Source organism: Notolepis coatsorum, assembly GCF_963971535.1.
Source record: "Notolepis coatsorum genome assembly, chromosome: 20".
In the NCBI taxonomy this organism is placed as follows: domain Eukaryota; kingdom Metazoa; phylum Chordata; class Actinopteri; order Aulopiformes; family Paralepididae; genus Notolepis; species Notolepis coatsorum.
The window spans coordinates 5,076,955-5,103,618 of NC_140184.1; the positions used below are offsets into that span (position 1 = coordinate 5,076,955).

At 42.5% G+C, this 26,664-nt stretch overlaps 1 long non-coding RNA gene across 1 annotated transcript; it reads right to left on the reverse strand.

Annotated features, from left to right (window-relative positions):
• Positions 1–983: 983 nt before the first annotated feature.
• LOC311246933 lies at positions 984–16,851 on the reverse strand. The gene is made up of 3 exons (XR_014620820.1): positions 16,720–16,851; positions 6,594–6,726; positions 984–1,764 (listed from the first exon to the last, which is right to left on the reverse strand). It is a non-coding gene; the product is annotated as an uncharacterized lncRNA (long non-coding RNA).
• Positions 16,852–26,664: the final 9,813 nt, after the last annotated feature.

Consider the following 26,664-nt stretch of genomic DNA (forward strand, 5'->3'; position numbering starts at 1 on the left):
CAATATGTGTGACATTAGTCGACATAAGAATATATAAGTCCATCTAATAATGATGTTAACCATCTTGGCTTTTGGCTGGTCACCCCACAATGTGTGTTCACTCTTATACCAATGACATATTGTCCCAGGAACATCCACACTGTCTGTCTCACTCCTCAGAGCGACAGAAACACAACTGTTGTTGTCAATGAAAACTGTGTGCTAGTACTATGGGTACCTTTCACATTTGAACCGATACTGTACCGGTACCTGTGAATCGATACCGGTACCCAACGGTACCGTTTTTCGGTACTTTAGTCTCTAAAAATGTAATCTACCTACCTCAGTTGTGAAAAAAAAATCCAAACTTCAAATATACAAATATAAATCTTAGGTAAGCGTATATTGTGCGTGTGAACGTTGACACGAAAAAAAAGGTTAAAAAAAAAAAAAAAAAAAAAAAAAAGAAAAAGTGTAAACAAATATTTTTTTTTTGTATCTCACGTGAATCGATACTCGGTAGTACCGACGACGCTGACGTGTTTCGGTAAGTACCTTTAAAAGTACCGAATTCGGTACCCATCCCTAGCTAGTACGGCTTCTCTCACAGAGGCTTCTGTGCAGGTCAAAAGTTCTTGGTAGTAGTTTTTCATTTCAAAAGAACGGTCAAATATTACTACCACTATTATTCTTATGATTGTTGATGGACTGATAGCTGTAATAATGACGTAGTGAAGCATTTTTAACACTGGGCCACACATTCATTATGAGTGGAACTCTTCTAACACTGGCTAGAGCAGTAGGGCATAAAAAAAAATATATAGTTTGTTTCCTGTTGGTTGTCAGTTAAGGCCATGGGTAGGTAGGGAATTTATTTAATTTAATTTAATTCTTTCCCACGGCGACTATGGATAGGGAATTTCTTTATTTAATAAACATTTTCACAACAACATGGATGCATGTACTCTGCCAGCATGTTTAATATCCATAATACTAAAGGTTTGACAAAGATTTTTATGACACTTTATTGTAAAAAAAAATAAAAAATAAATATATATATTTTTATTTTTTTATTTCTTTAAAAAAAAAAATCATAAAATAAATTGGGTCGCACCTAAATCGGCAGGGTTGGTCGGCAACCGGAAACAAAAATTTTTTCTTTTAGGCCCAGGGTTTCTCTCATCTAAGAATGTGCAGGTGAATTGACAGGTTTGACATTTCACTGAATCTTCTCTCCCAAGTGAATGTTCTCATGTTTTCTCAAATATCCTAATGTACTGAATCTCTTATCACACAGACCACAATGATGTGGCTTCTCTCCTGTGTGAATTATCTGGTGTCTTTTCAGACTATCCAGTCGACTAAAGCTCTTCTCACACTGGTCACAGAAGTAGAGCTTCTCTCCTGTGTGAATTATCTGGTGTGTTTGCAGAGTCTGTTGCCGAGTAAAGCCCTGTCCACACTGGTCACAGGAGTAGGGCTTTTTTCCTGTGTGAATTCTCTGGTGTGTTTTCAGATTACTCAGTTGACTAAAGCTCTTCTCACACTGGTCACAGGAGAAGGGCTTCTCTCCTGTGTGAATTATTTGGTGTGATTTCAGATGAGACAGTCGAGTAAAGCTCTTCTCACACTGGTCACAGGAGTAGGGCTTCTCTCCTGTGTGAATTATCTGGTGTGATTTAAGACTATCCAGTCGACTAAAGCTCTTCTCACACTGGTCACAGCAGAGACCTTTTCTTCCATCAAAGCCTCTTGGTTTCTTCCCAGGCCTGACAGGACAGATATCTGGATGGAGAAGAGTGTCAGAGGAAGGAGAGATTGTGATTTTATTCAGCTTTAATTTCCATGCAAGATGTTTATAATGGTATCTGGGTTTTATAGTTTAAGAACACAGTGAAGTCCAGAGTCGTCTACAGTTCACTTTGTTTCAAGCACCAGTTAGTAACAGTTTCTGGAGCAGGAGTGGTTACATCATGGCTATGGTTAAGGTCGGTTTAAATTTAGTCCGGGACTAAAGCCCCTTTAGTCTCAGGTTATGACAGATTTAAGTGTCACCTTATGGATCAAATGTTATATCAAGCTATAAGAAATCTCATATCTAATCTCAGTAACAATTAGGGATTGGAATCGAAAACCGGTTCCCGTTGGGATCCGGTTCCTAATTGTCCGATTCCTGGAATCACATGCCTCCGTGACTATTTCATTTCAACCTTTATTTAAAATCGTAAGCATCTGAGGTTTCCCTCATTTACAGAAACAACGATTGTACAGTACATAATAAAAACAATATTCACAGAAATTTAAACACCAGAGTAAAAAATTCAAAACATTTCAAAATCATTTAAAAATATCAACTAAAACAGTTACAGGTAGTCAGTCACACAATGGTCTGAAATCATACGTTTAAACATTCCAAGGGAAGGGAGAACCTCCAATTTCAGCGTGGGTTGAAGGACATTCCATGAGTTAGAGGCATCAAAGGAAAAGGCTGACTTCCCTAGCTCAGAACAAATTTGAGGAACCCTAAGAACCATCCAGTCATTCGATCGAGTTGAATAGGTTCCAATATTCCAATCTAACAGTGAGGAGATATAAACAGGTTGTTTACCAATAAGGGCTTATAATAAATAATAAATAAATACCAGTGTTTGTTGCGCCTTTCTGCAAGAGAAGGCCAACCCACCCTATCATACAGGACACAATGGTGAGTATCATATCTGTCACCAGTTATAAATCTGAGAGCTGAGTGATATGCAGAATTCAGAGGTTTAAGAGTTGATGCCGCAGCATGCCTATAAATTACATCACCATAGTCCAAAACTGATAAGAAGACTGATTCCACAATTCTTTTTCTACTAAATAGAGGAAAATTGGATCTGTTTCTGTACAGGAAACCAATTTTTGCTGTCGCAGTTTAGAGGCAAGATTTTCCACATGGAACTTAAATGTTAATTTCTCGTCAAGCCACAGGCCAAGATATTTATACTCAGTGACTCTTATTATTGATAAATGAGGGCCCTGGTAGGGCTGGGCGATAAAACGATAACGATAACTATCGCGATAAATTATTTCCTCGAAATAAACATGAAACGTGGTCGCAAAGTTTCGATATATCGATTTTCCAAGCTTGGATATGAGCACACGCACTAACAACCAATCAGTGAAGGAGATGGCCGACAGCGGAAGGAGACCCGCGCTGCACCTCTGGGTAGAGGGGTAGGACTCAAGTAGTAAACAAGGCTGGCTAGGATAATTAGCTTGCACGGCGCTATTTTATAGTTTACGTGCCGAGTGGGTGTGTGGCGTGAATTCGGAGGCCACGGTTATAGTAGTGTGGGGTATACGGTGGACGTCGTTGCAATGTATTGGGGCGGAACAGAGTATTTTAGGGTGATATTTAGTACTTTGTAAACAAGGCTGGCTAGGATAATTAGCTTGCACGGCGCTATTTTATAGTTTATAGTGGGTGTGTGGCGTGAATTCTGAGGCCACGGTTATAGTAGCAGGGCTGTACACTGCGATGATATCGTCGCGAATTGCCCCTTTAATTGGCCGTTGCGATTGGTAAATATTATCTGGGGGCGGGCTTGCGAGTAGTGCTTTCAAGCCTTGCATTCGCATTTCACTCCTAAATTATCCAAGGCGTGTGATGACGCGATGACGTCACTCACACGAGCTGAGCAGTGAGCACTCAGCAGGCATGATCAGCGGGAACAATCGACTGAGCACTCACTCCGATAGACTGGCTGACTTAGCTATGAAGAAAACTAAAGTTAGTATTGCTTCATATTTTCGACGCGTTCGACCTCCTATAGTGAGCCGAACTGAACTGAACTCAGACACACGGAGAGAGCTGCGGCGTCTGCTGCTCCTCCTCCCTCCCGCACCCGTGGCTGTTGTAAACACTAGTCTAGTGAGACACTGGGACCTCGGTGAGCCGGCTAGCTACTGATAGCTATCAACAAATGCTCCAGTAAGTCTAGTAGTGCATGATAGCTGGCGTTAGCTTACTGTTCAAAATGAAACGTCCCATTAAACTAAATAGTTCAGATAGCTCCTGATATCAATGTCTTATAACACTGAGTCGATGCGTATTCGAGCTGAGGGAACGCTGAATATAGTCAATAGGGTCCAGCTGCAGCGCCGGAGAATCCTGGCCGTAGCTGGAGGCTACAGTATAGGGTCCAGCTGCAGCTCCGGGGAATCCTGGCCGTAGCTGGAGGCTACTCGAGTACACACAGACAGTGGAGCTGGTTGCATATAGCGAGCATTTAGACTTGTTGCGTGGTGGCGATGTCTCGCAGATAATACAACTACAAGTATGATTATATAATATATATATTTTATTTAAAAAAAAATTATATAAAATAATTTTTTTTCTTTTTTTTTAAATCAAAAACAATCTATATAAATAATGGTAAAATTGTTATTTAAAAATTTGCCCCTAAAAAATATTTTTTGCCCCTAAATTTCTCATTTAGGGGCAAGTGTGCCCCTAGTGAAAAAGCTTAGCGTACAGCCCTGAGTAGTGTGGGGTATACGGTGGACGTCGTTGCAATGTATTGGGGCGGAACAGAGTATTTTAGGGTGATATTTAGTACTTTGTAAACAAGGCTGGCTAGGATAATTAGCTTGCACGGCGCTATTTTATAGTTTACGTGCCGAGTGGGTGTGTGGTGTGAATTCTGAGGCCACGGTTATAGTAGTGTGGGGGTGGACGTCGTTGCAATGTATTGGGGCGGAACAGAGTATTTTAGGGTCATATTTAGTACATTGTCATGGGATACACCGCTTGTCGGCTAACTGCTAACGTGCGCGGACTGATGACGACATCAACTCGAGACATTCGCAGCAGCAAAACAAGTCTATTAATAGCCCGTCCATCGGCGCCGGGCATAAGAAGTTAATTAAACTTGACAGACATTATATCGACGATAATTATCGATAGTTATATGAAAATAATTTTATAATTTTATCACGATAACGTTTTTTGCCATATCGCCCAGCCCTAGGCCCTGGTATTCTATATTCTATATTCATATTTCAAATTGCATGTGTCCGGATGGGAAAATCCAGTACTGTATCTACAAACCCCCCTGTAAATCATCTGCCCTTTATTAATTTGCTTAGATTTGTTGTACACTTGATCTCAAGAAGGTGCTGAATGAGCTCATTGGCAATTTTTCAAATCTGGTCAATGTTAGCATGGTGTTATTCACCTTCAAAGTGAATTAAACATTTTTATAAATAATGTATATTCTCCTTTGGTTCATTACAATTTACTCAGCATAGTAACGGACACAATATTTCTGAACCTGGGAATACATTCCCTGAGGTCCATAGATGTCCCTAGATACCAAGAACATGCAAATGTACCTTGTAGAAGTGGACCAATCTTCCTTTTACTTGGGTATGTACTTTTAGGCAAATTTAGAGTCTGGCTTAAGAGGTTAAAGTCAACACTAGGGATGCACCGAATGGGAAATTCTTGGCCGAAACCGATACCGAAAATAGGAAACAGTTGACCAGTTGTTCAGCTACCTGATTATGACAAAAGACATGATTATGGAAAAACTTAACTTAAATAATATTAATAAAAGTCAAGTGCATTTTCTTTTCTCTGTAGGATAATTACAACCAAGTGCATTCAGAACAAAGCCAAGGTACTTTAAAACTGCATAAAGATCTGCACACATGAGGTAAAATAGCTTATAGCAGACTTAATTATGTTACTGTAGTGGCTACAGTAAGCATTTTATATAAAAGTACTCAGTATTTTTGTATGACAACTAATAAAGAAACTTGAACTACTGTCATTCACTGCATTCTAGCCTACATGGAAGGACTTGTATTTACTACATCTCCCATGACTCTTAGCGGGGGATGACGTAGCTTAAGAAAGACGAGTGAAAGAGGAACTGAAGCGTTGTTAGCTAGCTTAACGCTAACGTTAGTTAAGGTTTTTAACCGCGACGGGCATATAGTAATGGCGAGGATATAAAGCTTTTTTTTTTATCCACTTTTTCTCCCATTTTCAATTCAAAGGCGCACCAACCGACCTGTAGGAGTCGCTGTCCACAACGCCCGATCCCCACCCTTCAGTTTCCCTCCCCGTAATACGGCCAATGTGTATTACTGTGGACGACCAGCTAAACTGAAAGCAATGTGGAGAGCGGGGCTCGAACAGGAAGCATCCTGTTCGAGCCCAGTCTCCAGAATTCGTTGCGAGCGCCTTGCCCACTGCGCCACGTAGCCGCACCGGATATAAAGCATGTTAAAGACGCATTTATTGGACGCGTTGCGCGCAGAGTTTACATAGAAACAGCGCGACTCCTGAGTCCCAAGAGGAGTTATCACAGGCTGCAGAACGCAGGACTGAAGAGCTCACGTTGCGTATGTAATGACTGAAGCCGCATTTTTATGACATCATCACAACAACACGCGTTAGGTTACAGGTTGTTTCTGTTTCGGTGATATATTTTCGGTGAAAAAACTCTTTCTGCCATTTTTGGCAATTTTTGGCCGAAAACTTTCGGTGGCCGAAATTTCGGTGCATCCCTAGTCAACACTTATAAAGTCATAATGTTTACAGATTAAAGTCAACATTTCCATACTTGTTTCCATGCAGTCCTCCAAACAGCTCTGCTCCTGGTCCAGCTGTGGCGGTTTCATGCAGTCCACCAAACAGACAGACAGTTCTCTCAAACCAAGGTGTGAGAGGCTACGGGTGGTCATATTCAGACCAATCTTGGGGGAAAGTAAGGAAAGAAATATCAGTACATTGTACATTCATCCTAACAAACAAAGGTCTAACTTTTCAGTTGAAATTCATCAGGAACACAGAAAGCCAAGCAAGAACCATCAGTCCTTAACCAGCTATACAGGTAACTAACTAACTAACTCCAGCCACCCGAACAACTGCCTCTTTGAACTGCTGCGGTCAGGCAAGCGATACCGGAGTCTTAAGGCGAGCACAGAAAGACTCAGAAGAAGCTTCTATCCCCAGGCCATCAGGCTGCTAAACGAACAATAAACACTATGCAACAACCATCAAATGCACACAGCACACACACCCACACACTCACTTAAACAAACAACACACTGCAGCACCCACTCCCCACACTTTATATTTATTGATAAAGGATTTGCACTACAACTCGTACACCTACTGTAAATTGTACCTAAATTGCACCTCATCCCATTTCTGCCTTGCACTATATAGTATTGTATATTAGTACACTGCATAGTATATTGTATATTATATGGTAACTCAGTTACGTCTATTCTGCATCGAACACTGTACATTAGGGATGGGTACCTTTCACATTTGAACCGATACCGGTACCTGTGAATCGATACCGGTACCCAACGGTACCTTTTTTCGGTACTTTAGTCTCAAGAAATTTAATTTACCTACCTCAGTCGTAAAAAAAAATCCAAACTTCAAATAACTACAATTTCGACAGTTTTCGGCTCGTCATTGCTCCGACTGCTTTGTTGTTGAATCAAGTCAAATCCTAGGTAAGCATATATTGTGCGTGTGAACGTTGACATGAAAAGAAAAAAGTTAAATTTGATTCTAGGGCTGTCTTAAATGCTTCGAAGCTTCGAACGTTCGATTCGAAAATCGAAGTAAAAAAAAAATAAAAATCAAACAATTTTTTTTTCAAACTTTTTTTTTTACTTCGATTTGTGTGTGTGTGTAGGTGTGTGTGTGTGTGTGTGTGTGTGTGTGTGTGTGTGTGTGTGTGTGTGTGTGTGAACTACCCATCCCAGTTAGGACAGCCGAATCCCGTCCAATCTTTCGCCGTCGACTAAAGACTCACTTCTTCAACCATTATCTGAAATGATAAAAAAAAAAAAAAAATCTAACCGTGACTAACCTTACTGTCATGCACTTGTCCTAATAAACTAACCTACACTGTAACACGCAACACTTTGATGAACATTGTTACTCAGCTGATAGAGTTGTACCCTTCTTGCTGTCTTGTCGTACAGAACTTGTAAGTCGCTTTGGATAAAAGCGTCAGCTAAATGACTAAATGTAAGTGTGTGTGTGTGTGTGTGTGTGTGTGTGTGTGTGTGTGTGTGTGTGTAGGTGTGTGTGTAGGTGTGTGTGTGTGTGTGTGTGTGCGCGCACCTTGTAGAATTCCACACATAAGAAAGAAAGATACTGGGATGAATAAACAAAATAGGAAATAAAATGTAGAAATGCATGCAATACATAAATAAATATGAATCTCCATATATGAAATATAACATTTAGATAAGGTGCTACTGAGATGTTTTGGTGAGTTCTTTGTTTTTTTGTGGAAGTTGCCCTTCTTAAAAATGCATGAACATTCACTGATAATTGGTCTGTAGTGGAGTCTACAAGGTCTACATTGCCGGACCATGTAGAATCCGGACCTTGTAGACTGACATAATTCTGTGCATAGTTTAGTCTACACAGGCCATATTTCAAATAATCAAAATCTTACTTCATTCATCTTAAACATTCTTGATTTGGGGGATTGGTAGTTCCCATGAAATCTGAAGTTGTTCAAACGACAACAGCGATCCACCTTGAATTAAATCACACAGCCGAGTGAAACCTTGTTGGATGCGTCAGTCACGAAAGGGGCTACTTAATTAATTAATCCAACCCACTTTATTTATAGAGCACATTTAAAAACAACAACGTTTACGAAAGTGCTGTACAAGTCCCACAACATAAGATAAAAAAAAAAAAATATTAAAAAAAAATATTAAAAAAAAATTAAACAATTTTTTTTTTTTCTCGAAGCTTCAAATTAAAATCGAAGCTCGGCCCCGAAGCTTCGATTGCCAAAAAAAGCTTCGAAGGTCAGCCCTACTTGATTCGATACTCGGTAGTACCGACGTGTTTCGGTTCGGTGCCTCAAAAGTACCGAATTCGGTACCCATCCCTACTGTACATATGTCTATACTGAACACTGTGACTTAATTTTTTTTTACTTCTAATTTACATGCTATACTATGTTATTTTATTTCATACTTATCTTGTCTTGCACAGTCTCTGGAGCGTAACAGTAAGAAGCATTTTGTATAAAAGTATTCTGTACTTCTGTATGACAACTATTAAAGAAACTTGAAACTTGAGCTCTCTTTTCCTAGGCTAACAAATTGGAAAGGAAGGAAAATCCTGATAGGAAGATTTTCATAAGAACTGAAAAACACATGGGTGTATATATAGACAGATGCACTGCTATAGTTCTGATCTATGAATATAAGCCTACGATATTGCATTTCATTTGATGGCCAAAACATGATGATTGGTTATTGATGCAGGCAGATGTTGTTTTTGTCTTCCAAGTGTTGTTTCCAGGGACGCATTGGAAAAACTAAGACCACGTCCTCATCAGAAAGTACATAAAATTAAATGAAAATACAACTAAATGCAATATCGTGGACATCTACAGAAGATTGAAACATAATTGTTTGGTAAACTGTAAATAATACAACTTTACCATGGACTCCTAAACCAAGCTAAACTAGGATAATGTATGTCAGAAACAGATGAGAAACACTGCTAAGGTAACGTTAGTTCTGGCTTTTGCTAATGAAGGGCTAATATCTATATAACACTAATAATAATATAAAAGAACAGCCATGGATGGTCACCACCACAGATAATCCAATATCAGTTGGATAACAGATTTCTACCACTACTGAACATCCTCCTCACCTCTACACTACTGAACAAGCCCGAATCACCATCAGATCCTCCTCACCGCTCGGTAAGGACTGGAGCGCTTTCAAAACACCAGGCCACAGCAAGCAAGCTGGCACTAACATTACTAGGTCAACAACGTGTGTGTCTGTGTGACCGTCTGCCAGTTCCTCATGCCGGTGGCCATCAGGCTCCACAACCGGGGGCACAGACTGCTGCCAGCAGCTGGAGAACTAACTGTGCAGTAGTTAGTAGTATATTATCAATACCAGCCATTGGATTACTGTTTTCTAAATTGGGGAGGCTTTTAAGTCATGGTATCCATAAACTTCAATCGGTTCGGATCCTTTGAATGAATGAGAATTAGGGATGCACCGAAATTTCGGCACCGAACGTTTTCGGCCGAAAATGGCAAAAAATGGCCTTTCGGCTTTTGGCCGAAAGAGTTTTTTCACTGAAAATATGTCACCGAAACAGAAACAACCTAACAACCTTGCGTGTTGTTGTGATGATGTCGCGCTGTCGGGAGTCGCGCTGTTTCTATGTAAACTGCGCGCAACGCGTCCAATAAATGAGTCTTTAACATGCTTTATATCCTTATTTGCTATATGCCGCGGTTAATCACCGAGTGATCTAATATGCATATTATTTGCGTGTTGTTGTGATGATGTCGCGCTGTCGGGAGTCGCGCTGTTTCTATGTAAACTGCCCAACGCGTCCAATAAATGCGTCTTTTTTAACATGCTTTATATCCTTATTTACTATTATGCCGCGGTTAATCACTGAGTGATCTAATATGCATATTATTCAGAGCGAGAGGGGGGGGATTGTGTTTCTCACATTGACGCTTGTCTGTCTGTCGCGCGTCTACTGTGCCGAGTCAAGCGAGCACATTCAGCTGGGGACTAGAAAGGTGCGCTCAGTAGAGCACAGATGTCCGCTGCGCAGCCAGAGAAAAGATGGAATTAATGTACTGTATGCATTCAGAAGTGCTGAATAAATGTTTTATGGACCCATAATAGTGATTATTTATTATTTAAGTTAAGTTTTGCCATAATCATATATTTTTCCATAATCATAATGTTCCACAACATTGGTAAAAAAAATTATATTCTATGAATCATTTTCGGCCTTTCGGCTTTCGGCCAACTGTTTTCTATTTTCGGTATCGGTTTCGGCCAAGAATTTCCCATTCGGTGCATCCCTAATGAGAATGTAAACAAACACGGCTTCCACATAGAAATCACTGACTGCGCTCAGAGAGGAGTCGTTCGGCAAAAAGAATTTCAGAGTATATCTGCTTAGAAAACGTAATTGTCGAATTCAATTCTTTTTTATTTCTCCACGTGGTAAATACACAGGTCACAACATGTTTACAGGAACATTTTGGAGTTGTATTTGGAGTGTATTTGGTGTCTGTAGGGCACTGAAGGGAACGTCAGGCTCTAAAACCCCCCCACTTCCAGTGATGAAGCTAAGCTACGCTAACGGAGCGACTGTTCCCTAAGCTAAATGCACGCACAGAGAAAAAAAATGTATGTATCTTCTTGTCTAACTCCAGGGAAGATGTTAAATAAGCTAATTTCCCAAAATGTTGGAGTTTTCCTTTAACACATCCTGCGCCAATCACGTTGTACGACGTGTTTCAAGTTCATGCTAATTCTGCCAGATCACGGCGTACAACGTTATTGTGATCATATTTCATATTTTTTTCCATGGTATTCATATTTCCCTCACGGAGCCTTGTCTGATGCAGTGGGACTCGGCACAACTCTGCAACGCTTCAATACTGCCCCATGGTGGATGATCGGCGAGTTGCCAAACCGGAAATGGCCGGTTGGATATCGGTGCGTCTCCTAAATCCGTCCGGCCACTCGCATATCGTCGCGGGACTCTAGCCACACACCGTGGATATGGATTGCTGCCATAACTCAATAATCTACATGATTTGGGCGTGTATTAGTATTATACAAACCGGAAATGGATCTACTCGATCCCCATCAAATAACTGGGATCTTTTTGCTCCAGTCTCATCGCCCAATGGTAAGAGGAGGCTGACGCCATTTTCAGCGTGAGTGTTTATTATTATCCATACAAACTGCTCTGCCTCTGATCTATATATCACCCATACTAGGGCTGGGCGATATAATGATAACGATAAATATCGCGATATATTTTAATAATCAATATCGAATATCGAAATAAAAAAAAATCGAAAAATCGTATATATATTTTTTTTTTTTTTACCTGCAACAGGGCAGTTTTAAAACCAGAGACAGTGGACAGACTTGTCTTTCTTGCCTGCAACTTAAAGTAATGGCTTTGCTTGTCCAAATGACAATACTGACCAAATTGAGATTTATTTTTCTCTTGTCCATTTATTTTGTTTGCTTTCTAATTCCACACATAAGAAAGAAAGATACTGGGATGAATAAACAAAATAGGAAATACAATGTAGAAATGCATGCAATACATAAATAAATATGAATCTCCATATATGAAATAGAACATTTAGATAAGGTGCTACTGAGATGTTTTGGTGAGTTCTTTGTTTTTTTGTGGAAGTAGCCCTTCTTAAAAATGCATGAACATTCACTGATAATTGGTCTGTAGTGGAGTCTACAAGGTCGACATTGCCGGACCATGTAGAATCCGGACCTTGTAGACTGACATAATTCTGTGCATAGTTTAGTCTACACAGGCCATATTTCAAATAATCAAAATCTTACTTCATTCATCTTAAACATTCTTGATTTGGGGGATTGGTAGTTCCCATGAAATCTGAAGTTGTTCAAACAACAACAGCGATCCACCTTGTTGGCTGCGTCACAGTCACGAAAGGGGCTACTTAATTCATTAATCCAATCCACTTTATTTAAAGAGCACATTTAAAAACAACAACGTATACCAAAGTGCTGTACAAGTCCCACAACATAAGATAAAAAAAAAAAATTATATAAAAAAATATATATATATTTAATTAATAAAAAAAAATTAATTCGAAGCTTCGAATTAAAATCGAAGCTCGGCCCCGAAGCTTCGATTGCCAAAAAAAAATCGAAGGTCAGCCCTAGTAGTTGTTCAGAGTATATTTGCTTAGAAAACGTAATTGTCTAATTCAATTATTTTTTATTTCTCCACGTGGTAAATACACAGGTCACAACTAGGGGATGTCCTGATCACGTTTTTTTGCTCCCGATCCGATCCCGATCATGTGATTTTGAGTATCTACCGATCTTTCCTGGTCCGATCAAAAAAAAATGCTTTTTTTTTTAATTCAACAAACATGACCATGTTCACGTCTTAAACTCATACTGAGGCCTTAGTTTTGGTTTTAAATTGCATATCATCATTCATTTATTTATTGTCACACAGAGCAGAAGAATTTTGCCAAAACAAACCAATAGTATCCAGCTGCAGAACGGCAGACCAGCCACACTCTCAGACCCAAACGCATTTCCTTTGATTTAATTATACATCAAATGATTTATGTCAAGGATTGCAATGCCTCGCTTGAATGAAGTTAACTTTTCACTTGGATAACGTCAACATTCAGGATGAATGTAATGTGAGAAATTGGGATAAAAAAAATATATATATTTTTTAATTTGGGTCTGAGAGTTTGGCTGGTCTGCCGTTCTGCAGCTGGATACTATTGGTTTGTTTTGGCAAAAGTCTTCTGCTCTGTGTGACAATAAATAAATGAATGATGATATGCAATTTAAAACCAAAACTAAGGCCTCAGTATGAGTTTAAGACGTGAACATGGTCATGTTTGTTGAATAAAAAAAAAAAAAAAAAAAAAAAATGCTGATTTTTTATTTATTTTTTTGCCGATCGCGATCTTCAGAAAATCACGTGATCGGCCCCAATCCCGATCACGTGATCAGGACATCCCTAGTCACAACATGTTTACATTAACGTTTTGGAATTGTATTTGGAGTGTATTTGGTGACTGTATACACTGTAAGGGAACGTCAGGCTCCTGTCCTCCCCCACTTCCAGTGATGAAGCTAAGCTACGCTAACGGAGCGACTGTTCCCAAAGCTAAATGCACGCACAGAGACAAAAAAGCTATGTATCTTCTTGTCTAACTCCAGGGAAGATGTCAAATAAGCTAATTTCCCAAAATGTTGGAGTTTTCCTTTAAAGGCCAACTTGCAGGTTAAACCCTACTCTGCAATTATGGGTAGTTTACATCATTGGTATCTAATTTAATTTATTTTTTTCCATTTGACGCCGGAAATTTCACTCAGAAATGGTTAAAAAGGTCCATGCACGAATAACATGCACGAGCAAATGTAAAAGCTTATCAGACGCTAGCACGGCCGTGACGTCACTTCAGGAAACGTATGCCTTATGCCCGTCCGGGTCATAGTACTACTGGATATATGGCGCTGGCTAACGTTAGCATTATGTCTACTGTCGTGAACCATTTTAGATCGGGGCATGTAGAGGAGTTTGGGGAACGAGTAAAATCATGTGCAGGTCCTCTTCTCAGACCTGTGTGGCAAAGCACTGCACACGCATCATGCAAGCTACACCTTGCTGCATGTTGATCAATGGTGGCCCACTCGGTGCATCACAGTCAGTGACTGTGATGCACCGAGTGGGCTACTATTGTGCTAACAACGTGCTGCGGCGTCTGGCTTGTTGGCCGGAATGAGTGCCCGATTTGGGGTGGTTCTCTCCTCTTTGTGTGCCTTTGTCCTCGCAGGTGTTCTGCCGGGGAGCTTGTGGACGCGACAATAGTGGTGGTTGTAGGGTGTTTGAGCTTGTAGCGTTAGTTAGCTCATAGCTATCGTGTACCACTAGCGTTACGGGGCTCGAGCACCTTATGGCTGCTGCTGTTGTCGTGTCCATGGGCTCCCTGGCAGGGTACTTGTGTTGTGGGGACGGGGGTGTACAGAGAGGAGAGAACCATTTTGGGTCGGGCGTTCATGCCGGCTAGCGAGCTGGACGTCGGGATATGTTGTTAGCACAATAGCTACCAAGCTAAGCTATGTTAGCTTCTAACGGTGTATACACAATAAGGCTGAGCCCGAACCCTGTTTTTAGGGTTCGAACGTTCGCCAGGGTTTATCGAACGAACGTTCGAACGTTCGTTTTTTTAAAATTTTTAATAAATTTTTTTTTAATACAAATTTTTTTTTCATTTTTTTTAATAATTTTTTTTTTTTTTGTATTATTATAGATCCTACGGAGGGCGGCATTGCATAGTCTATTGGTGAAAAACATGTTGTTTACAGTGGTGGCTGTTCATGTAAACATGTAATTAAACAAAGCACTCAGAAGAAAATAAACAAGCTACTGAATCAAAGTATGATAAACAATAGCCCTTGCAGTCACGTAAGGGGCTAGATAAACAAATGCATTCGTTTTGTGGCATTAACGTTATATAGTTAGTGTTACACGTTCAATAACAGGTATTCACTCTTGGACGACGGGGAGGGGAACCGGGAGGAGAGGCGCACGCCTCGGCTCAACAGACCCGTCCACCGTCTACCTCGGAACGGCCGGGCTCCCAACACGCCTGCCGCCCGTCCGCCCTACACCACCGTTCCGAGGTAGACGGTGGACGGGTCTGTCCACCGTGCGCCTGCTGTTGTTTCCAACGCAACCACCTCCCGCCATGAAGCTCGCGCTCCATGGCCGAAAAAGGCTGGTATTTATTAATGATCCTTCTGCAGGTTCACCTACGGAAACCTTGTTACCGATTACTTCCTCGGCGGGGAGCTAACTACGGCTCCCCGGTAGCTACGGTAAGTCTGTTGAGGCTTGCCGATTGGTGGTAACAGCAGAGGCGGGTGCAAGCGGTGTGACGTAATTGGCAGAATCGCCTGTCAATCAAAATAGAGCTCTGGTTGAGAAATAGTATCCCGCTGCAGCCCGGCAGACCATACTGGTTGAGCCGAGCGCCTCGCATTCACATCACCTCAACCCCGTGCGCATCCTTTATTTTTTTTTCACCGAACGTTCGAACCTATTAATTAAAGTCCGAATGTCAGCGTAACGAACGAACGTTCGAACGTTCGGGCTCAGCCTTAATACACAATATGTACAACGACAATGATTTACATTATTACAAATATGGTAACGTGGTTGTGGCTTTTACAAATAGTGGTTAGCTTTAGAGATGGATGGCTATGATCACGGAGCAATAGTGTTGTTAGGTGAAACAGATATTTTCATTCGGCTAGTAGTAGCAAGGCTCTCTGCCTGCTGTAACAAGTAACAAGAAGGCTCCTTGCTTCCAGTTCCTGCCACTACTGCCTGTGACTCCCAGAGCTCAGAGCCCCCTGGTGCCCTGCACCTGTTGTGACGACATGAATCCCTGCCCACATTCAAAACCGCTCTTAAAGAGCACCTACGGGAGGCTGCAATTCGAAACTGGCCACCGTAAATGCCCAAAACCCCCACCACCTCCTAATAGACAGTCTCCTCCCCACCGCATGTATATATTCCCTCCCCGCCGTATGTATATTTCTCTCCCACCCACCCACCCCCTCCTAATGTACAGTCCCCTCCCCATCATATGTATATACTCTGTCAGGATCTAGGGGTAACAGTACTGTATATTTGAATACTGTTTATGTCACAAATGTATCAGTACTAAATACCTATATGTCCCTATGCCATAAATGTCATGTATGTTGTGTATGTCATAAATGTCTATATGAATTGAAAATGGGGGACCCTGATGGAAACAAGACAAACGTCTTTCTCAGGTCTGCATCCCCTTAACAATTGTATGTATTGAGCCGTACTGTATTGTACCCATTCTGCAATCTGTTAAATAAAGTTCTCATTCATTCATTCATCATTTCGATTATACGCGCACGTTATGAACCATTGATTAAAATATCCACGTGCTTGGTGATTGTGTTGGGCAGACAAAATGTTTGATAAAAACGCTAAAACTGGGTCAATTTCAATACTATTTTTTTCCTATTTTAATGAAAGTCACTGTTGGCCTAGTCCACATTGTTTATTGAACAAAAATACAACATGCAAGTTGGCCTTTAAGTAAGTAATTACCCTGACCATACCTGTACCTCCCACCCCACTGCTATGACGACTGAATCTCCCCAAGGGGATCAATAAAGGAATATCCAGTCCAGAGGATAGAATGTTTTCCCCTCTGCGTGGGCGAGACCGGTTTGCTGCTATCTCCTCCATCCCAACTTCATCCTAGAAGCATAGCATAGCCTCTCAAGTAAAGCCGAAACAGTGGCTGAAACGCTCAACAGTTGAGATGTTCGGTCATTATTAGTAACGAGCTGAATAAACGCACATTTCTCTCTCTATACAGAGAGTCATTATTAGTAACGAGCTGAATAAACGCACATTTCTCTCTCTATACAGAGTCGCACCAGTTTCTGACCTAACATGTTGTACATGTTCTTCCAACTCATAACGTGGTGGAGCATTAGTTTAGCCTTTAGCAGCTTAGCTGGTCCAGCTACCTCCGGCCAAGGCCCAGTCTGGCAGTCTGGATGGAAAAGTGGCAGAAACGCCCTACAGATAAGATGTGCGGTCAGTAGATGAATAAAAGCAGATTTTACTGTAACAAAAAGGAGAGGTCGATATTAACCTAATGTACCTTTGTTTACCTGAACGACGAGAATCCAGAAAGGACGCGTGGTGCGTGACTGCGTGTAGTTAGAGAGGAGGAGGAGCTAGCAGCTACTTCCGTGAGAAGCATCCAACTGCAGAGCCTCAGAGCGGCACTCTCAGATCCGCGTGATTGTTTTTTCGTAGCCGCAGTTTGTGGAGACGCTCTCTGATTGGCCACTGACGTTTCTGGTCATGTGACATGTGCGCCCAATCGCGTGACGCCTGTGTCTTTGCCCATTTCCGCCTCGAACAGCATGCAAACTACTGTACATGTATAAGGCGTTAAGTAGTTTGCATGCTGTTCGAGGCGGAAATGGGCAAAGACACAGGCGTCACGCGATTGGGCGCACATGTCACATGACCAGAAACGTCAGTGGGCAATCAGAGAGCGTCTCCACAAACTGCGGCTACGAAAAAAAGCACGCGGACCTGAGCATAGATATCTATATATATCTATGGACCTGAGGGCCTGGGAGCGCCGCTCTGCGGCTCTGCAGCTGCATGCTTCTCCACATAACCGGATCGTTCCTGAACCGTTGAACGTCAGTATCAGCGGCAGCGCTCCCTCCAGTGAGTCTGGTCCTGCTGCTGCTGCAGTCCTTTGTCCTGACTCCTGCTCATCATGTCCTCTAGTCAGACTGACATCTGAGCCCCGTCCTCCTGGTGATGGAGGCTCGTCAGGTAGTGAGTGAAATGTGTTTTCTAGCTGCATGTCTTCAGTGTTTGAGGGGAGTTCTCCTCTTACTGTGTTGTTAGCAGCAGTGGTGGTTGATGTTGGCCTCGTTAGCATAGCCAGTCATTAGCGCTCTCTCTATCTCTCTATCTCTATCTCTATCTCTATCTCTCTCTATCTCTCTCTCTATCTCTCTCTCTTCAACCAGTCTGTTTTGTTGGGGATGCTATTTGTTTTCGGTCTTGCTCCACGGTAATTCCAATAGTTACTACAAATTATATGTGGTATATTTCGGTAGTTTTCCCCCTCTGTAGCTGCGGCCAGTGTTAGCTTAGCTTGATTTATTGAACATTTTATTTAACAGATTGCAGAATGGGTACAATACAGTACGGCTCAATACACACAAGAAAGACGTTCGTCTTGTTTACATCAGGGTCCCCCATTTTCAATTCATCATGACATTTATGACACAGCACAACATATTGAATGATTGATTGAAAACGTTTATTAACAGATTGCAGAATGGGTACAATACAGTACGGCTCAATACACACAATTGTTAAGGGGATGCAGACCAGAGAAAGGCTTTCGTCTTGTTTACATCATAGCCCCTTTCGTGACTGATGCACGCCAACAGGGTTGGACGAGTGAATACACAGTCCCTTATTCCTCCATAGGAAAATCCCATAATTAACTCTGAAGAACTGGTCCTCCGCGAAATATAGCTGTGTTGACCAGTTTATAAAAATTATTTAAAATGTGTATTAGCCATGCCGAGCTTTCAAACCATTGCGTTTCTCTGTCTGAAACCCTCGTGCAACTGTGAGTACCTTTTAAAATGTCTCTGCGATACTTGTACAACAAGCGTTGGACATTTACGTGGCCAATTTCGAATTGCAGCCTCCCATAGGTGCTCTTAGATAGCGGTTTTGAAGGAGGGTAGGGATTCCCATTATTTTACGGCTGTGGGTAGGGTGTTCCACATTGTTGTGGCATAATTGCGAAATGTGTTTTTAGTCCCTTGTTTGAGCCGAATCTGGGTTGAACGTGATTTGTGGAACTCCCTCTGGTGTTGTAGTCGTGGAATTCACTGACCTTTGGGAAGTGATTGACAGTGTCAAGCCTTTTGGAGGTCCAGCATGACCATGCCGCAGTATTTTCCCGCGTCTACCTCTTGTTTGATGTGGTTGTTCAAATAGAGAAGGCATGTGTCAGTGGAGTGGGATGTTCTGATAGTCTATCAGTGAGCTGGATACAATCCTACCTGGAGGGGAGAGAACAGATGGTGGAGGTAAATGGTACCCTATCCCCCCCCCCTCACCGTGAGCTGTGGTGTTCCACAAGGAAGCATACTAGGACCGCTACTGTTCCTAATTTATGCAAATGACATGTCGTCAGCTTGTGACTGCAACTTGTTCCTGTTTGCGGACGACTCAGCCATGCTGGTCTCTGACAAGAACAAGTTACAGGTTGAAAAAACCCTCAGCTCGGAACTAGGCAGAATCTGCATATGGCTCGCCGACGACAAACTATCATTACACAAGGGCAAAACAGAGTCCATTCTCTTCGGTTCAAATAACAAACTCTGCAAGACCCACGGCTTCTCAGTTACAGTGGGTGACAATATTGTCACAAGGAAAGATGAAATTACCTACCTGGGTTCCATCCTAGAGGCTAATCTTTCCTGTGACAATGGCATCCAATGTAATAAAAAAAGTCAACCAACGAACTTGATTCTTGTACCGGATCTCCTCTCTGGTAAACAAGAATACCCTGAAGACTCTAGCAGGAGCACTCATTCAAGGGTACTACGACTATGCTTGCACCTCATGGTACCAAAGCACCTCAAAGGCACTAAAAACCAAATTACAAACATCTCAAAACAAACTAGTCAGACTACTGCTTGACCTGACTCCTAGAACCCACCTCACCCCTGCACACTTTGACAACCTAGGATGGCTTAGAGTAGACGGCAGAGTACAGTAACTTGCAATGGGCCTGGACTTCAAGATACACTACACGACCAAGGTACCCATGTACATGTCAAAATACTTCCCAAAGGTCAGTGAATACCACGACCACAACACCAGAGGGAGCTCCACAAATCATGTTAAACCCAGATTCGGCTCAAACAAGGGACTAAGCGCGTTTCGCAATTATGCCACATCAATGTGGAACGCCCTACCTAAAGCTGTAAAGGAATGTGAATCACTACCCACTTTCAAAAACACTCTCAAAGAACACCTACGGGAGACTGCAATTCGAAACTGGCCCCTACAAATGTCCTAACCCAGTTGTACAGTAAATTACCATGTATGGCTTTGTCAGTATTCCAATGTACACTGTACAGTGTCCCCCACCCACAACATCCAACCCTTTGAGCAAGTTATATCTTGGGAGGGGGGTGTTCAAACTTAGTTTTCTAAGTCGCATTATTCTCCCGAAATGCTCCCGCTGTTTCTACAGTATGTGCAGTGAAAACACCAATGATTTGCATCCTAGTCATTAATTTACTTCGGGGTAAACTAACGTTAGCCGCTAACTAGGGGTGTAACGATGCATCGATTAATTGAAATGCATCGATTCTAATGTGACTATTCAACTGCATCGATTTGAAAATGTTATTTTTCTGACATGGGGGCTCAACAATAAATGACAATCAGAAATGTCAAGTTGCATGTTGTTATTCTAACCAGCTTAGTTATTTTTCATTACCAATTTATTTATTTAAATTATAAATGTATCAGGAATCGACAAGGGAATCGATAATGGAATCGTATCGATAAAATCTTATCAATTCCCATCCCTAGTAGGGTGAGTAACCTACATGCCAATACTACTTTTTATCTATTGACTCATTATAGCTACTTTATTATCTTGAAATAATATAACGGCGAACAGGTGCTATTTGCAGATTTTAGCTCTGCGTTTGATACTGTTCGCCCTCACCTGCTTGTCCAGAAGCTTATGGGGATAAACCCCTCAATAATCAAATGATTCTATTCTCTTCTTACCAACAGGACACAACAAGTCAAGGTGAATGACACACTCTCTGAGGTCAAATTCTGCAGCACCGGGGTGCCTCAAGGTGCGGTGAGCTCCCTTCTCCTATTTACACTGTACACCAATGAGTGTAGCAGCAGTCAGCCTAACAATCATGTCCTGACATTTTTAGATGACACACTAGGGCTAGGCGATTAATTGATATTATCGATTAATTGAAAGTTAGGTTTGCACTTCAATCCCAATAGGGACATTCATCTTGGTATGATAATCTTTTTGTGTCAAATAAAAACAAAGGTTATTTGAATGATTTCCTTGGCGTTTCTAGTTTTCAAGAGAGAAAAATCGTAAATCGGATAAAAAAATAAAATAATCTGGGATTTTATGTTTAGGCCATATCGCCCAGCCCTACGACACACTAATTCTAAGCCTATTGAAGCCTGGCGACTGCCCATCTACTTACTTTAAAGAGATCGACTCCTTTCAGGTCTGGTGTGAGAGACATTATCTCATTCTCAATACCACCAAAACCAAAGAGATGATCTATGACCCCAGAGAAGTGAGAGTACATGACCCTGTGGTAATTGGCGACTGTGATATAGAGCAGGTTGCATCATATAAATACCTAGGAATCCACATGGATAATCGACTGAAATGGGATGTACATGTTGATGTTCTGTGTTCCAAACTACTACAACGACTGCACCTTTTCCGTAGACTCAGACTGTTTGGTGTGAGCACAGCGGTCATGACCACATTTTATAAAGCTGTCCTAGAAATCCTGATGAGATATGGGATGTCAGCGTGGTTTGGTACGCTCACAGTACAGTGTAAGTCGAAGCTCGAAAGGCTAGTGAAAGCAGCGATGAAGGTGACCGGAAACACCAAGTATCCGTCACTCCAATCTATCTTCGAGAAAGTAGTGGTCAGCCAGGCACAGATAATCTTACAGGACCCTTCTCATATTCTTCATCCCCAATAGGAAGTTCTTCCCTCAGGGAGACGGTTCAGAGCAAGTCGATATAAGAGCAACCGCTACAAGCTCTCTTTCCTTCCTACATCCATCGCTCTCCTAAATAATACTAGAGGTTGATTCCTTTAATAATATCTTAAATTTATATAGCGCCTTTCAGGAGACCCAAGGCGCTTAACAGCTAAAGGAGGGGGACAGGGAACAACGTAACAACAAAATTAGGGGTGCACGATATTGATTTTTTGACCCCGATATCGATACCGATAACTTTCTGCTCCTCAAGGTCGATACCGATAACCTGACGTCCCAGACCACGCCATTCAACCGGCCGATCACTTTTTCATCCACCGCAAGGATCGAACAGCAGAATCCGGCAAACAGCGGGGAGGTGGGCTAGCCTTCATGTTGAACAACAATTGGAGCGATCCAGGCAACGTGAAGGAGCTTTCGAAACCACTGCTCCCCCAACCTGGAGTATATCCATCAAGTGCCGGCCTTTCTTTCTCCCGAGAGAGTTAACATCGGTCATCCTGATCGGAGTATATATTCCACCACAAGCGCTGTCCAAACTCCACGACGAGGTAAATAGAATCCAAGCAGCTAACGTTTATGCTGCTATTGTGGTTGTGGGTGATTTCAATAGCGCCAACCTGAGAAGAGTATTGCCGGACTTCTACCAGCATGTGACTTGTAACACCAGAGGCGGTAATATTTTAGACCATTGTTACTCGCAATTTAAATGTGGTTACAAATCTCAGGCTGCCAGTGGATTCGGCAAGTCGGATCATGACGCCATCTTCCTTCTTCCAAAATTTAAACAAAGTCTCAAGCGCGCCCCGGTAGTCTCGCGAGTCTTGCGAAATGGTTTGGAGAATCAGAGGGCACACTCCAAGCTGCACTTGAATGTACAGACTGGGGGGTGTTCCGAGATAACACAGATAACATTAATGACTACACAGAGACAGTGCTGGACTTTGTTTGTACTTTGGTGGAAGAAACAATCCCCACTACCACAATTAGAGTTTACCCAAACCAAAAGCCCTGGGTAGACAAATCCGTCCGTGAGGCTCTGAAAGCGTACACCTCAGCCTACAACGCCGGGCTTGTGGCAGGCAACATGAATTACCACAAGGTGGCGAGATGCAACGCCAGGAGAGTAGTAATAGAGGCAAAGAGGCGCTACAGGGATACAATTGAACTTCAATATGAACAGGCTGACTCTAGAGCTATGTGGCAGGGCCTCAGAATGATGACAGATTACAAAGGCACCTCCCTCAAGCTGAACAGTGACATCTCCTTAGCAAATTATCTCAATACCTTCTATGCGAGGTTTGAGGCTGGGAATAACAGCACCAGCCTACAAACCACTGCAATGGAGGGTGGGGGGGGGGGGGGGGGGCACTGCTGATGGAGACTCAGTGTTCAGGGTAACAGAACATGAGGTGAGGAGGACCTTTAAGAAAGTGAATATCAGGAAGGCAGCAGGACCGGACGGTATCCCCGGCCGCGTCCTAAAAGTCTGTGCCGACCAACTGGCCCCAGTATTCACTGACATATTTAACCTGTCCTTAGAACAGGCTGTCATCCCCACCTGTCTGAAGAAGTCCACTATTATCCCTGTACCCAAAAAATCCAAGCCTGCTTGCCTCAACGACTACCGCCCTGTAGCTCTCACCTCCATAGCCATGTAGTGCTTTGAGAAGCTAGTAAAGGGCTACATCTGCTCCTCCCTCCCCATCAACCTGGACCCCCTGCAATTTGCATACCGCCCCAACAGGTCCACAGAGGATGCCATAGCGGCATAGCCCATGTGCTGCACACAGCAGCATCACACCTGGACAAGAGGCAGGGGAACTATGTGAGAATGCAGTTCATCGACTACAGCTCAGCATTCAATACCATAGTCCCCTCCAAACTCATAGCCAAGCTCAGGGACCTGGGCTTGAACTATGACCTCTGCCAGTGGGTCTTGGACTTCCTGACGGGCAGACCACAGGTGGTGAGAGCAGGCAACTGCACCTCCTCATCCATCACTCTCAACATAGGGGCCCCCCAGGGCTGTGTTCTGAGCCCCCTCCTCTACTCCCTGTACACACATGACTGTGTGGCACAGTGGAACAACAACACAATCATCAAATTTGCTGACGACACAGTAGTGGTGGGCCTGATCTCTGCAAACGACGAGAGGGCCTACCTGGAGGAGGTCAAGGTTCTAGCGGGATGGTGTCAAGAGAACAGCCTCTCCCTGAACGTCAGCAAAACAAAGGAGATGATTGTGGACTTTAGGAGGTCGGGGGTCAGGGACTACAGCCCCCTCAGCATCGAAGGGACACCGGTTGAGAGAGTAACAGTTTTAAGTACCTTGGAGTCCACATATCCGAGGACTTGACATGGACCACACACATTGACAGTGTTGTGAAGAAGGCACGGCAACGCCTCTACTTCCTCAGGCGCCTAAGGAAGTTCCAAGTCAGTCAGAAGATCCTTAAGAACTTCTACTCATGCACAATAGAGAGCATCCTGACTGGCAATATCACCTCCTGGTTTGGGAATAGCACCGCACAAGACCGTAGCAGACTACAGAGAGTGGCCCGTTCAGCCGAACGCACAATTGGAGGGGGGCTTCCCACTCTCCAGGGCATTTACAACAAGCGGTGCATGGGCAAGGCTAAGAGAATTATCAAAGACTCCAGCCACCCAAACAACTGCCTCTTTGAACTGCTGCGGTCAGGCAAGCGATACCGGAGTCTCATGGCAAGCACAGAGAGACTCAGAAGAAGCTTCTATCCCCAGGCCATCAGGATGCTCAACGAACAATAACACTATGTAACAACCATCAAATGCACTCACAGCACACACATCCACACGCACACACTCACTTTAAACAAACAACTCACTGCAGCACCCACTTTAACCACTTTAGAACACCTAAGCACACTTTATATTTATTGGTAAAGAATTTGCACTACAACCCATACCTCATTACACCTTACTGTAAATTGTACCTAAATTGTACCTCATCCCACTTCTGCTTTGCACTGTATAGTATGGTAACTCAGTTACTTCTACTCTACATTGAGCATTGTATGTATATACTGAACACTTTTGTCTACGTACTTGACTTCTATTTTATACTTGCTATACTTATTTTATACTTGCCTAGAACAGTCTCTGGAGCGTAACAGAAAGAAGCATTTTGTATAAAAGTATTCTGTACTTCTGTATGACAACTAATAAAGAAACTTGAACTTGAACTTAATATATATATATTTATTGTATTATATATTTCTTTTTAAATGTATATTCCTGTAGTTTTGACCTAACCAGATTTATCATGACATGAGCGTTACTACTATGAACAAAACAAAGCCAAGAGAACAGTTTTGACTCTTCAAATAAAGTGACTATATTTATTTTTCCAAATAAATATAATTTGAGTCGATCACAAAATTCACAATCCGTCAATGTCATTAACAATGTGTTTCCCTGAACAATGAGTGAACTAAAAACCAACAGGTATTGTGCTTTGTCAGGACTCAGCAGATAAAACATTTGACGCTATAGGAGAGGAGACTGTTGTGGTCTTGGTCCATGAAACAACTATTACTTGGCATTTATAGGACAGCACGCCTCAAAAATAATTAAATAAACCAAACGAATCATCTCTGTCAAACGTTTTTAATTTTGCAAACGCCTCGTCAATAGGTACAAGCCCCGCCGGTTCCTTTGCAGCTGGCTTTGGATTCACAGAAGCTTAGCCTTTAGCTGCTTGCGTGCCGTCGTCGGATTTTAATACACCATCGTAGTGGTGGTGATGTTTCAGGTGACTTATTAGGTTGGATGTGTTATAGCTTGTTGCCCCTTTCCCTCCTCGTGGAACTTCTGCATTTGTTACAAATAGCAAGCGAACTGTTTTCCTCTGAAACTTTGAAATAGTCCCACACTACCGACAACGCCATCTTTGTTTACTATCTGTGCTGCTTCTGAAAGTTACGTGACTACGTCACAGCCAGGCATGAGAAAGGGAGCGCTGGATTTGTGAAAAACTCCCTCTTCCTAAACCACACGCTATCAGTCGTACCACAGTACTGGCAAAACGGGAGGAGCCTACAGAAAAACAAACGCCCTTCATCCCAATCCACCCACACCGGATTTCTTTTAACCAAAAAATGTATTATATTATCAGAGCTATCAATAATTTTATCGGGATGACGTCATAATTGCTAATATCGGCATTATCGTGCATCCCTAAACAAAATAATAATCAAAAATAAAGAGAAAACGAAAGAAAAAAGGGGAAATCAAGCAGTCATTTACAAATTGCGTGAAAAGGTGGGTTTTGAGTTGGGATTTGAAGGAGTGCAGGGATGTAGCACTACGGATGTTTGGAGGGAGTGAGTTCCAGAGGGTGGGTGCGGCCACAGAGAAGGCTCTGGGACCAACAGTCCGCATGTTGGTGGTGGGGATGGAGAGGAGACCGGAGTCAGAGGACCGCAGCCTCCGGGGCGGGATGTAGGGGTGGAGGAGGTCCGCTAGCTACCGGGGGGCCAGGGAGTGAAGGGCTTTGTAGGTGATGAGGAGGATCTTTAAATTAATGCGGGACTTGACTGGAAGCCAGTGGAGGTGGATGAGGGTGGGGGTGATGTGGTGCGGGTGAGAACCCTGGCAGCAGAATTTTGCACATATTGTAGCCTGTTCAGGGCATTACTGGGTAGCCCTATGAGGACA